This window comes from Lucilia cuprina, chromosome X (genome assembly GCF_022045245.1).
Source record: "Lucilia cuprina isolate Lc7/37 chromosome X, ASM2204524v1, whole genome shotgun sequence".
NCBI lineage: Eukaryota > Metazoa > Arthropoda > Insecta > Diptera > Calliphoridae > Lucilia > Lucilia cuprina.
In genome coordinates, this window is record NC_060949.1 from 12039365 (window position 1) to 12051928 (window position 12564).

At 24.8% G+C, this 12564-nt stretch overlaps 1 long non-coding RNA gene across 1 annotated transcript; it reads right to left on the reverse strand.

Moving 5' to 3' along the window:
• Window positions 1–8604: 8604 nt before the first annotated feature.
• LOC124418648 lies at window positions 8605–11980 on the reverse strand. Its single transcript, XR_006940122.1, has 3 exons — window positions 11938–11980; window positions 9176–9301; window positions 8605–9081 (listed from the first exon to the last, which is right to left on the reverse strand). It is a non-coding gene; the product is annotated as an uncharacterized LOC124418648 (long non-coding RNA).
• Window positions 11981–12564: the final 584 nt, after the last annotated feature.

Below are 12564 nucleotides of genomic sequence, written 5' to 3' on the forward strand. Positions count from 1 at the left end.
TAAACGGAGATGGACTACATGTTCGAGCAAAGTGACAGAAAGCACTATAAAAACGTTAATGGAAGGGTTTCCGAAAAGGGTTCAAAACTTCATCACTAGTGATTAAAACTATAAAAATATTTTTTTTTTTGTAAATTGTAATAATAATTTGAATCAAATAAAAAAAACTAAAGCTGTAAGTTTAGTGGTTTCTTTTTTATAAATATATATGTATGTTAAGAATTTTTCGACCTCACTCCTTATGTATATGTATGATTTTCTATTATCTATGTTGCCATTAAATATTTGTATGTAACAAATCTACTACGGGTTTCGAGCAAATAGTTTTTATAATTTAATTAGACGAAGAGAGTCAAATACTTGAACAGAATTAAATTTCGAGATATGTGGATTGGATTAGTAAGACACTTCATAAGGAAATAATTAAATTACACTTTTATTAATGCAGCTTTACTTAATATTTTAAAAACAAAACGAAATATCCACTCTCTATATGTAACCTGAGTATTGAATTTAGGTAAAACGCGTAACGATTTTTATTGCAATTAATTAAATAATTTATCTAAATTAAATTTTGAGTTCGTAGTGTTAAAATTGAGTAACTTACTAATTCTAACGCACATCCCGAAATTCATATGAAAATTGTATGAGTATTTGATTTGATTACACAAAAGGATTTTATAATAACTCAGTAACAAAATTAGCTAATTCAAATATTTAACAAATTTATGACACAAGTAATTCCAATCTTCTGAACAAATCTGAAATTTATAAAAAAATAAGCTAGAAATAACAGTCGGACTTGACCGACCATATAATACTCTTCATCAGTTATGAGTATATTTATAATAGTAATTTACTGTCTATAATAAAATATTTATATGAATTTTAACTTAATTCCTACATATTTTAACAATTTATTGATGAAAAATTAAAATAGTTTTATTGGGGCTAGATGAAAGGTGGATTGATTTCGACCAAAATTAAGGAATAAGGCGGTTAAAATTTTTTATATTTATTAGATTACATTACAATGGAAAATATGTATTTTGGATAGTATACGAAAAAGAAATGGACAACAAAAGATTAAAAACATTTGATAGTTTCCCAACTTTTACAATATTCTTTACAAAATTAACGACGAGCTTTGCCGTTTTGGTTTAATAACACTAGTTTTTTCGCTTAATTGCTGTAACTAGACCAATTCCCCGTGGCCTAGAATCGGGTTTGGCGGTAGAAATCATTTCGAAATCTGTTCTTTGGCATTGAGATATATTTTTAAACTTTTCAGTTTTAATTTCATTAAAATTAACTTTTATTTTTTTTGCGAAATCTTTCTCTTAATCTTTTTTTAATAAAATAATTTATCACACTGCAACAGATTTCAATTGAATTAGTTGTTTTTGGGTAAAAAAATATTCTTAGGACAATTTTCAGAAAAGGTTCCACTAGAACTGGTTCATCTAGAACCGATTTTTTATGAATCCAAAATCATTTTATAACTGACAGGTATACACTTTATACCATTTCCTAAAGTTATTAAACATAATAATTTGCAAGGAATGATAATTTACTTCAGATAAATTTTACAACAATAAAAAACATAAAAAATGTGTTTTTAAAAAGTGCCACGACCACAATTTTGAATATTTTGATTAGCTACTTCAGTTTTAATACGTTAATTTTAAATATTTTTGTTTTAATTAAAAAAAATAGTTTTAACGAAAAGTTTTATTAATTTTGGCCGATTTCGTACATCTGCTCCTGCTAACAATCTTGGACGATAGGCTGTTATGTGTTTATTTGTACCCTAAATTTCGTGTTCTAATATTGCACAAATCTATTAATATCATTTATTATACGATTTATTTTCTGCATTTTCTTATTCTAAATTGTTCTATTAAACTACTAAATATTAATTTAGTTCCACATAAATATACAAAGAACATAGCCATTATATTTTTAAATATAGAAACTATATAGTCAAACCCATTTATAACAAATTTCGGGGAACCAGTATAATTTGTTCTTTATAAGCGAAGTTCGTATGACCTGGATCACACTGGCAAACTCTTTTAGGGAAACTTATGATTTTTGTGTGTGAAATATCAACCATCTCTTTCTCTCAAACACGAATCAATAGTTTCTCAACAAAAATTTCGCAGTGTAAACCAGGTCTAATAAGTCGGTTAAAGTTTTTGTAGTTCAAAAAATAAAGTGGCATTTTATGCAATTAAATAAATAGGAATTATAATCTTATTTTATATTCCTTAGTAAAAGCCAACATTGATGTTATTTGTTCATATATGTATTTCTTAACAAATTGTATTTTTTATTTGAAAAATAGTTCGTAATTATCATTTTCACGTTTTGTTTTTAGTTTTACAAATTATTTTTGCAATGAAACAAACCTACGTTAACAACTAACACATGTATGCGAATATGATAAAGAGACATATTTGATTATTTGGTATTTTTTATTTTCCACCATTAACTATACACAAATATGTTTTTAAATAAAAAATAAAAATGTTTTCATTTACAGTGTCTCATAAGTAGTCGAATTTAGGTATAATATGAAAAGAAACCAAATTTAATAACATATTTTTTATGCAAAATTAATAAATTAATTTGTTAAATTCTTAAGACAGTCCTTAGCTTTGATATCACGCTTTTTAAAACTTTAAAAATTCACATATACTTAAATTAATTTAGCTTTATTTAAAAAAAGTGCATACAATTACCTCACAAAAGTGTACGAATTTTTTCTGTATTTCATACTTGACTGTATTATACGAAACACAAAAATTTGATTCAAATGTTTTTTTTTTTTTTTTTGCTAAAAATTGTTTTAAGGGGTAACAATCAACCGAATGGATATATTTTTGGACCATATGGTCCACTATTTTGGGGCATTTGTACCATCTTTTCATGTAATATCATTAAAATTACGATTTTTGCCCATATTTGCCATTTTTTTCTCTTTTTCCAGAGATGAAACCAAAATTTAATATTGGGATTTAATAGATTCCTTCAGGTATCTAAAAATAATAATCTTTGTTGATTGTTACCCCTTAAAACAATTTTTAGCAAAAAAACATTCTATTCTAATTTTTTTGTTTCGTATAATATAGTAAAATATGAAATCCAAAAAAAATTCGTATACTTTTGTGAAGTAATTTTATGGACTATTTTTAAATAAAGCTAAATTAATTTAAGTAAATGTGAAATTTTAAAGTTTTAAAAAGCGTGATATCAAAGCTAAGGACTGTCTAGAGAATTTAACAAATTAATTTATTAATTTTGCATACAAATTATGTTATTAAATTTAGTTTCTTTTTGTATTATACCTAAATTTGAATACTTAAAATAAAACAAAAATAAGCATCTCATTTGCGAATGTGAACATAAAAAAATTGCTTATTTCATTCATGTCTAATTATCACGAATGTATCAATTTAAGTGTTCGTATAAGAATATTTCTGAACCCTCATAATCACCATATTGAATCATTGGTCTTTGACCTCAGTCGAGCATGTTCAAGAATTTACCAATTTGGCTTAATTTTTAGCATGTGAGTATTAGGCTAAGTGATATAATAATTTGCCCAAAGATCGTTCATATGTGTGTGTAGTTTTTATAGTTGTTTCTGTCAACAGCCTGTCATATGGTATTTGAATTAAAAACATTTTTTGCTTCGATAAAATTGTGCCTCGAAATGTTTGTTTTATCTCGCCTAATATTTTAGAACATAAATTATAATTGTATTGTCAAACAAGAGTCCTAAGTTAAAATAATAAAATGGTTTGATGATGCTGGGATTTTGTCTGAAAAATTTGCCTTTCAGTTAAGTTATTATTTTTGTAGCTGATAATGTTAAACATTTGTTTTTATTGAAACCCGCTTTCAGTGTTGTTAATATGTTATAAAATTTGTTTTTTTAATTTGTAGCCAAGAAATCAAAACGAGAATTTAATTAATTTTAATGAAATTTTTTAATGTTAATTAAAGTAATAATATTAAATTATAATAAAAATATAAAATAACGCAGTAAATATTGAAATTACAAATAATTACAATATTTATTAAAAAACAAAATTAAAGTCAATATTTAATCATGAAAATAAAAAACAAAAGTAAGATATTTAAATTCGGTCTAATCGAATTTTTTTATACCCGCCACCGTTTTATATATTTTATCGTTGCTTTTATCGAGTACTACTGTATTGTAATAAATATTTTAAAGAATGAAGCACCAGGAAAAATGTAGCTTATGTCATACAGAAGCAGAATAAATTAGGAATTTTACGATTGACAGTTATGCACTTACATACATGATACAAGGACAAAAATTATATTTTTTTAATAAATAATATTTGCCGATTTAGCTTTAAAACTGCGGGTGAGTGCGTACTTATTTTGAATTGTTCAGTATAATATTAAAAAATTAGTGGCATAATTTTTCTTATTTTATTATGTTATAAAATACAACACTAATGTATTATGAAGACGAATTACATCAATAATAAAATACCAAGGATAAAAAATTAAAAAAAAAAAGAAATGAGAATCAGATTTTTAAAACCCTTTAATAATTACTAACCCATTTATTTAGAGCTTTTATATTAAGGTCAGGTATAAAATAAATTCTAATTTGGCAGTGTGACCAGTTACACATAATCGGAAATAAGATGTGAAATTTTGTTCCAATGAAGCAATTATTTTCTTGGAATGGAAAATGTCCATTGTAAGCTTGAACTTTTCACAATAATTGAATGTTTTTGCAACAACTGCTTATTGTTTACAAATTTCGTTAAAAGATTTTTACGTGAACGAAGTTGTCGGAAAAGGAATATGTGGGTTATAACCAGGGAAACCAAAATATACAAATGCATGTTTTTTGTGGTGCGTCGTATGGACTCATGGATAAGATATTTACACGTTTCAGACCAATTTGAGAATTTTGGCATCGATTTGTTAGAGCATATTTTTGCATATTTTACCCATAAGAGCATAATTTTGCATGATTTGACTTTTTAGCATATTTAAGGCATATTTTCGAGTTTTTAGAGCATATTTTACTCTTTTCGTGCATATTTTGATGTTTTCGCTTTTTTCGTTTTTATACATTTTTAATTTTCTTTTCAAAACTTTATTTTAAAAAAATAAAATTCTATTTTTAGTTTTTTTTAAATTTTTTAGCTTATTTTACAATTTTGAAAAAAAAAATCGTTATGTTATAGTTTTTTATTAAATAAAGCATGATATTTTAAATCGGACATAAAACCGATTTCTTTTGATTTCATGAGACCAATCCATTTTTATAGTTTAAAAAACTAATTATTAGAATTTCTGACAACACCGATTAAAATGTCAGTTTAAAAGCTATGAATACAATTGGAAGAAATGTGTCAAACTTTGTCGTTTGAAATATGTTTTTTGGGGACCAAATGGTTTCATGTTATTTTTTGGTTATCTGAACGTAAAACGGAATTCTATTATACTAGTTCTTCTAACTATGAGATGAAACATTTATAAAAAAATGTTGTAGGATATAGAATATGACATTAAACATTTATTATTTCATTACAATTTCAGTCTTTTTGAGCTTTTCAATGTTAAAAAATAATAAAAAATTTTATTTTTGGAGCATATATTTTAAATTTTAGGAGCATGTTTTGAGTTTTTTTACGGCATATTTAAAGCGCTTTAAATACTTTTTTAGAGCATGTTTTCGGTTTCCCTGGTTATAACATTTATATAATTTTTGGAAATTTCAAAACACATGTCTTGAAGTTTTCGATATTTACTCTAAATAAAATTAAAATTTTTAATACAAGTTTGGTGTAATTGTTTGACCACGATATCTATAGTTAAATATCCTTTTAAAATTATTTCCAAAAATGTATATTATTCTATTAAAAATTCATGAAAATTTATTTGTGAATGGTTTAAGAAAATCGATTTCGTTATCAGAACGCTACTGGCTACTACGCAGTTATAGGGCCTAATTTTGGTTATAACTCTAATGTATACATATTGACAACAATTAGGACTTAATGTTGTTTATCGTAATTGGTATTTCAGTTATCCAGTCGTATGAATTATCTAATACATATTTACCTTCATTATTTTTTGTTAAATATTGATAAAAATTCAATAATAACTGGATTTATTTAGGCAACGAATAGAATGTAGGATAAATGTAGGATTAAAATTTAATAAATTTTAATTTATGTACTTAAATTTTGACATTTTTTTTAAACTGCAGTAAAAATTTTTATACAAACTATTTTCAGTTGTTAACTGATAAGATCTGAATAAACTCTGTTTTTTTATGGTAAAAATGTATAATAGCATTTTGTTGGGTTGTTTGAGTTTTGATTTATTATAACAGTGCAGCATTCTTTGACTTAACGCATAGGGTGGAAGGTATAAAAATATTCTTGAATAATATATAATTTTAACTAGATTTTAAAATCTATTTTTGTATTATTTTAATGATGAATAAAGCGGTTGTGAAAAAAAACAAAAGAAAAACGAATTAAATTCGAGGGTTTTTTGCACTTAAAATAATGAAGTTTTTTTATATATGTATTGGACATTGTGCGATCTGTTCTGCGATCTGTCTTCATTTATATTAAATTTTTAAACAGACGATTATATATTATATATATATATATATATATATATATATATATATATATATATATATATATATATCTATATATATATATATATATATATATATATATATATATATATATATATATATATATATATATTATATATATATATATATATATATATATATATATATATATATATATATATATATATATATATGCTCACCTTGAAATAATTATTGTGGATTTTAAAAGAAATGTTTTTATATGTACCTAGTGTTTGTAGAAATTATTTTTTTAATCGGCTAAAGTACATAATATTTATTTGATTAATTTAAAAGATTTTAGTTTGATATTTTATTTTCTTTAAACATATATTAATTTTATTTATTAGAACAATATATGTATGTATGTACAGAGCCGATTTATATATCTGACTGTCCAAGTCTTGGACAAACTGGTATCTAGTAGTATACCATCCCAATATGTAGCATAATTAGAACATAAATATCTGTGATAAACAAAAAAAAAAAATTTGTTTCAAGTATCTGTTACTTGTGATGTGTGTGGACATTTTTAAAGAATGTGCCATAACTTTTAAACCAAAATTTAGTTTTATGAAAACAAATTATAATTTTCGCTAATGACATGAATGTTACTTGCGAAAATACTACTAAAATTCTGAAATGTGACTGAGGAGAACATGAGTAATTTATTCATTTCTTTAAAAGACCACTTTATTTATGAAAGATGAAAGCAGCCAAGATAATAGGTCATTATAACTCTATGAATCTTTTGTTTATTTAGCTTTTGCTCTTTTGTACGGAATTCTCCTTATGAGAATATAAAAAATGTCGCAAATCGCCAAATCACTCAATCAGGAAATTGTATTTTGGAATCGAATTCTTAGTTTGTATACAAATTTCAAATGAAAGATACGCACAATGTCAATGACCTTTTTATTATAGTTTGAAATAGAATTTGCAAGAGCAATTGATTATTGGGAAACTTGCTGATAATTATTAAAAACAAAAAAATTGTGATTTTTGTTAAACAGAAGAAATAACTATAGAACTTATTTCTTCTGCTGCTTACGAATTTAATTAATTTAATTAATCTATTGTCGTATAATTGTGAGATCAAGAAACGTCAAATTTGTTGTAGTTCAAATTATGGGTAAAATAATAATTACATGTATTAAATCGCAATTATAATACATTAAAAAGACTATGTCATAAAAATTCGAAAAAATCTATACTCTTAAGACTTTTAAAGCCTTCATACACTATAGTTTTTTCAAAAAAAATGTTTAAAACAAACTTGAATGCTATTACAATTGTAATGTAAAATATTATAAATTTTCTATATGAATGTGCAATTTTTTAAAAAAATAAACTTAAATAAAAATTATAATATCAATGTGTTGAATGATTTTTTGTAGATTATATTAAAAAAAAAAATAAAGGTAAGTCAAAGAGTGTTATTATTTTTTAATAATGTTTTTATTTTCCCGTACTATTTTATTTTCAGGAAAAATGGGATTCATTTTTCCCAATTTTAAAAAGATAAGGCCAAAAAAATAAGAAATATGAAACAAATCCCCAATAATATGAAACAAATCCCCAATAAATAATTTCCAAGTCGAAGAAACTATTTGTGTAAAATAACTTTTAATTAAATATTTGCCAACAGAAGTGAAATAACTCGCTACATGAACAATTAAATTATTTATGATTAGCATTACTTCACGTCGGGAGAAGTTATGAATCAAAATTTAAAATAAATCTATTTTTACACCTACTAATGTAATTTTTACAAAAACAGGGCAATAAAATTCCATGAAAATCCCCACACTGTTGTTTCTTTGTAGAAAATTGGCTTAATCGGTTTACAACTTCATAAACAAACTAACATTGTATTTTAGTAAATAGTTAATATAAGGAAATTTCTTTATATTTAGAGTGTTTAGAGTGGTAAATATGAAGAAATTTCTTATATTTTGCTAATGAATTTAATTCTCATTAATAATATTTTTATTCATAATGAAGATTTTTTCTTCATTTTTAATACCTAATTTTAGTTAATACTAAATCCCCGTGAACATTTTCTTTCACTATCGGAGACAATGTTTATATAAATTATACACAGTATTTTTAAACAACTTCTTTATTTCTTTTTTTTTTTTGTCGTCATTGATAATAAAAGAAAATGTTTTTGACAAAATAAAATTGAACAAAACAATATTTTATAATTAACATAGAAGTAAACATTTATTATAAAAAGATATCAATTGCACTTAAAGCGGAATATATGCGGCATTTTATGATTTCAAATAAATCACTATGCTAATATTGAATATTGGCTAATTTTAAGCCTTGTTTGATATTTTTTCATCAATTCTTCTGAGATTGTCTTATGGTAAATGTAGGACATATTGAAACATTAAACGTTTTTGCTAATGGCACCAAAAGATTATGTAAAAAAATAGCAAAACAAATAATAGAAAAATTATGTTTAAAGTTATTTTTGGATAAAATATTTTAACTTACTTTATTTGTGTTGTACATTTGTTTCATCTGCTCGATTCGCTAACACGGAGTCAATTTTTAATCAGAAAGTCTCGAAATTGTCATGAAAACACTCTGTAGTTTAATATTATTAGGTGTGTTCGCGTACTTTTAAAAGCAACGAGTGAGTAAAACAGTTCGTTGATAGAAATTTTTTGGATTTTATTGAAAAATTTTCCCAGTAAGAAATTTGTAAACAAACATATGATTGAAAATGTAAACAATAGAAACAAGTAGGAAAATAACACATATGTGGCAAATTGTTATAAATATGAATTATTAATAAAAAACAACCAGTTTATTTTTTGCTCATATTTATTGAAATGGATAAAAATTTATTTTTAGTTTTCATTTGTTGTTTATACATTTTCCACTTTTGTTAAACCCACCATCAAAAAAGATGGTGGGTATAACACATCGAAATATTTGTTATAGACCCACAAAAGTATATATATTCTGTGTCCTAACTAAATTCTAAGACGATCTAGCACAATCTAGCTTTCTTATAGGTAATGTTTGTTTGGTATTCAAAATGGGCAATAGGCTACGTTTTTGAATAGCCCCTCGAAAAGCAGCTTTAACAGTCATAATAAGTTTTAAAATACGACTATAGCGATGAAATTCTACATAAGTTGCATTGTGATCCAAAATCACAATGCAAAATTTTATGAGGATTGGTCCCCTTAACGCTCATTACTGGCTTAAAAATACTAGTTTATAGATGAAATTCGACATAAGTATGTTTTATACGAGTCAAAATCTATCTGCACTCGTGAATACAATTTTATTTATTTCTCTCGTTTTACAACTCAGTTTCACGAGATTTATTTTTAATCTCGAGGGATCTATTTTTTTAAACTCTTCATTTTTTTATGCTCACTTCATGAGCGATATTTATATATATTGTTTTTTAATTTCTCTCACAAGAGATATCAAAATGAATTTGAATAAAACTCGCACACAGAAAATGTGTGCACGAAAACCGGTTTAATGGCGGTGATAAAAAATAAGAAGGATGTTCATGTATGTATGTATGTATGTATGTATGTATGTATGTATGTATGTATGTATGTATGTAAGTATGTGAAAGATGGATGTGTGTGCGGAGAAAAAGGTTTTATGGCGACAAACAAATGTTTTAAAAAATAAGAATGTTTATTTGCAAAACAAAAACTTGCATATATTTCTAAGCATTTAATTTGGGTTAAACACTAATTTATAAATATTTAATAAAGATATTAATGGGTTATTGTAGGAATTTTGTATGGAAACGTGGATAATTGTATGAGTACGCGGATAATTAAATAACTGTCGAAGTATTGATATTATTATTATTCAAATACTCTAAAATATTTTATTAAATTACATATTTATATCAAATTTGACCATGCAATTATGATGTTACATTATAAAAAATGCTAATATTTAAATGCCCTTTTAACAAATAAATAATTAAATCCAAAAAATGTAAAAAACCCAATTTAAATAACTGGAATTCCAAAAAATTCAAAATATTATTGACCTGTAAATTTTTGTGAAAAAAAAACAAAATAAATTGCATCAACAAATGTTTTTTAATACAAAAACCTAATTGACACATCGTATATCCTATTTCTTACTTCAATTACAATAACAATTAATATTTCTATTTGCACACGTGCACAAAGATCGTAAAAAGCCATAAAATCAAAATGAAATTTCTGGAAATTGACCACATTTTAAAAATTAAAAAATATACGAACATCTACAGGCAAACATAACTCTTTAAAGTTTACACATATACATAAATGCACATGTATGCTTACACACTCACACATAAAAAGTTAATTTTTATTTTCATAAGATTTACAATATTAAAAAACTCATGAAATACTCTTTTGTACTCGTTTTATGAGAGAAATTTATTTTAAATTTAAATATCACTCGTGAGATTTATTTTTAAAGTCACGAGAAAAAAAGATAAATTCACAAGAAAGTAAACAATTTATTTCGCTCGAATTAATATCACTCGAGAGGGAAATCAATTTGAACGCTCTTCCTACTCTGTATACACCCACCTCGTTTGACTCGAATGAAACTTACTTATGTCGAATTTCATCGATATATTCGTATTTTTAGGCAATTTATAAGCGTTAAAGTAATTTTCTGAAGGGAACCTTATAAAGGGTGATAGGGTCAATTATGGGTCGATCCTCATAACATTTTTTAGATAGATTTTGACTAGTAAGAAACTTACTTATGTCGAATTTCATCTATATACTAGTATTTTTAAGACAATAATGAGCATTGAAGTCATTTTCTGAAGGGAACCTTTTATGGGGGGTATAGTCAATTATGGACCGATCCTCATAAAATTTTTTGGATCATAGGAAATATTTTTAAACAAGTTATGACTGTCAAAGCTACTTTTCGAGGGGCCACTTGTATGGGGGCAATCCGAAAACGTGGACCGCTATTTTCAATACCAAACAAACCTCACCTATAAGAAATATGTATGTGAAATTTCAACCTTCTAGGTCTTTCCATTCGGACTCTATCGTGCTTTCAACAGACAGACAGACAGACATGGCTGGATCGTCTTAGAATTTAATGAGAACCCGGAATATATAAACATTTGTGGGTCAATGACCAATCAATCAATAAAACTCCATTTTTGATGTTGGGTATAAAAATATTTAAACTTATTATTTATGCATAAGCACAATATTTATATGTTCGTTTATATTTAAAATGTTTTTCTATACAATTTTATAACTTTTATCTTATTTAAAAATATTTATTTGATAACAAAAACACTTTAAAGGGAACCACAATTTAAAATAATATAAACTATAGTATTCGTCATACATTTTAGTTCACGCGTCTTTATTCAATTTGAATAAAATAAAATTGTGAAAATAAAAGAAGTTTTTTAAACTTATTTCATTATTTCTTCTTCTTTATTTTTTTCTCTTTATTTTTCGTTAATATTACTTACGATATTTTTCCTGTTTATCGATAACACATTTATCGATACAAAATTTTGTCACATGTATTGATTTTTTAAACAGAAATATTACTGTAAAAGTTTTTTCGATAGGTCCATATTTGGTCATAGTTCTCATATAAGGCCCTGTCCCTAAAATCTTCTAAACTCCCATAACTATTACTTAATTAAGATATTTATACAAATGTATGTAATTTCACAATTTACATGTAATTCTTTAATAAAAACAAGCATGTTTAAGTTATCAATTCATTTATTAATCAATAAAAGTTAAAGAAACTGTAAAGTAATATAATACTTATTAAAATAATTTCTTTATATTTGCTATCATAACATGACGGGATGTACAATTCTGTTATTAGGTGCCTATGTCTAATCAAATCGT